Source organism: Loxodonta africana, chromosome 1, assembly GCF_030014295.1.
Source record: "Loxodonta africana isolate mLoxAfr1 chromosome 1, mLoxAfr1.hap2, whole genome shotgun sequence".
In the NCBI taxonomy this organism is placed as follows: domain Eukaryota; kingdom Metazoa; phylum Chordata; class Mammalia; order Proboscidea; family Elephantidae; genus Loxodonta; species Loxodonta africana.
This window is the reverse complement of record NC_087342.1, coordinates 18184326-18186688: the sequence shown is the minus strand read 5'-3', so window position 1 is coordinate 18186688 and position 2363 is coordinate 18184326.

Genomic DNA, 2363 nt, shown 5'->3' with positions numbered 1-2363 from the left:
TGATGAGTGCTTAAAGTGATACTCTTCAGTTATCTGGAAAATACATGTATGTGAAACACCTTGCTTCCCAACGATTGTGGTCTAAATCAGATGGGATATCAGAGCAACTAGCAAACCTTAAAGTTAGGTGAAGGGTCACGTAATGTTTTGACCATACTATCTTGAAGTTGGTGCAGAGCTTCTCTTTGTAGCTATTGGATGCTTCCTGCATAGTATTTATTTGGGTTCTCAGAGTAAAAACAGTTTACTGCTGTTGAATGAGGAGACCTGGTGATGCAATGGAGCACCGGTGGCATAGTGGTTAAGATCTTGGCTGCTAACCAAAAGGTCAGTAGTTTGAACCCACCAGCTACTCCTTGGAAACCCTGTGTGGGAGTAGTACTCTGCCCTGTAGGGTCGCTATGAGTTGGAATGGACTTGATGGCAATGGGTTTGGGTGTTTTTGTTTTGGTGATGCTGTGGTTAAGCGCTCAGATGGTAACTGAAAGGTCGGTGGTTCGAACCCACTAGCCACTCCGTGGGAGGAAGATGTGACAGTCTGCTTCTGTAAAAACTACAGCTTTGGAAACTCTTCTGCTCTGTCCTACAGAGCCGCTCTGAGTTGGAATCAACTCATCAGCAATGGGTTTTACAGGCTATGGAATGCTCCCTTCAACGTGTATTCAAATGTTTTTAAATGTGTGTTTTGGAGATGTTGAAGCTATGGATTTCTTACTTAAAATACAGTTCTCCCTAATCCGGTAGTGGAGATGGTCGCTAAGGAGACTGCTGATTTAAATGTATCAGAAAACTCCGGGCAGCTGGTGTTCTAAGTTAAGGAGAAAGGCTCTCATCCCTTTGAAGGCAGAAATGACTCTGTCTGGGGACAAGATGGAGCCCTGGTGGCACAGTGGTTAAGTGATACGGCTGCTAAACAAAAGGTCAGTAGTTCAAATCCATCAGCTGCTCCTTGAAGACCCTATGGGGCAGTTCTGCTCTGTCCTCTAGGGTAGCTAAGGGTCTGAATCGACTTGATGGCAATGGTTTTTTTTTTTTGTTTGTTTGTAGACAAGATGATTATGTACCTGGGGCTGGATTCTATAACTGTCGGTATTTGCTGACTTTTTTCTTTTTTTTTATGAGGGAGCCCAGCATCCAAACCTCCTTTCTATTTAGGAGAGTCTTCCTTGGATAGTCTTGGTGGGAAGCAGAGCCCTGTCCCTTGAAAATTTGGGTGTGATCGCATGATCCAGGCTCAGCCAATCTGAATCTGTGCTAAGAACCATGGGTCTGGAGCAAATGATGCGAAGAAGTAGGCTGCTTCTGGAGGTAGCAGCAGTGGCCTCTGAAGTTTGGGACAGTAGTGACAGCAGAGCCAGGGACAATGTTCAGCAGCCACAATGGCACAGCCTTCCAACCAGGCTGTCCCCATGGTGTGGCCATGGCTGCAGGGCCACCTCCCCGTGGTGGTGTGACAGCATCACCTTCCTGTGGTGCTGCCCATTTTCTCATCTGTGTCTCCAGCCTTCACATAGACATCTACCCAGTAACCTTGAATTAAATCCGTTTCCTATTAAGTGAGCCAGAATCAGTTTCTGTGGCTTGCAGTCGAGAACTATGACTTATTTTCCAAGTGGGGAAAAAAAAGATACAGAAAATCTCTTGAAGTTGAGAATGATGATCGAGGAAGGGAGGAAGCCGGAGAAGAAAGGAGGTGTTGCTATCTGGAAAGGTAAAATAAGGTTTGCCAAGGAATTAGCAGAAATCGATGACAGCAATGAGTCTGGCTAGAGGAAGACCCATTACCTGCAGCTATCAGAGAAGCTGCTGGACTCTCAGGGAAGCCAGGGCTGCAATTCGATGAGCACAAGTCAAAAATGCAACTCAGTCACTCGAGTGATACAGTGAGAGAATTCTTTTCAGAGACCAAAACCAAAAACCAAACCCGCTGCTGTCGAGTCGGTTTCGACTCATAGCGACCCTACAGGACATAGAACTGCCCCATACAGTTTCCAAAGAGCGCCTGGAGGATTCGAACTGCCAACGTTTTGGTTAGCAGCCGTAGCTCTTAACCACTATGCTACCAGGGTTTCCTTTTCAAAGACGGTGTGTCTAATATGCTGAGATAATGTTTCTTGGTGAGTATAATTCAAGGCAAATTATTGTTGTTGGCTGCCATGAGTAGGGGCAACCCTATTTACAATGGAACAAAATGCTGCCTGGTCCTGCACCATCCTCTTGATTGGTGATGCACTGATTTTCATAAGTAGATTGCTAGGCCTTTCTTCATAGTCTGTCTTAGTCTGGAAGATCCGTTGAAACTTGCTCAATGTCACAATCACCCGCGAGACTGTACTAACAGATGAGCGGTGGTCGGGTATGAG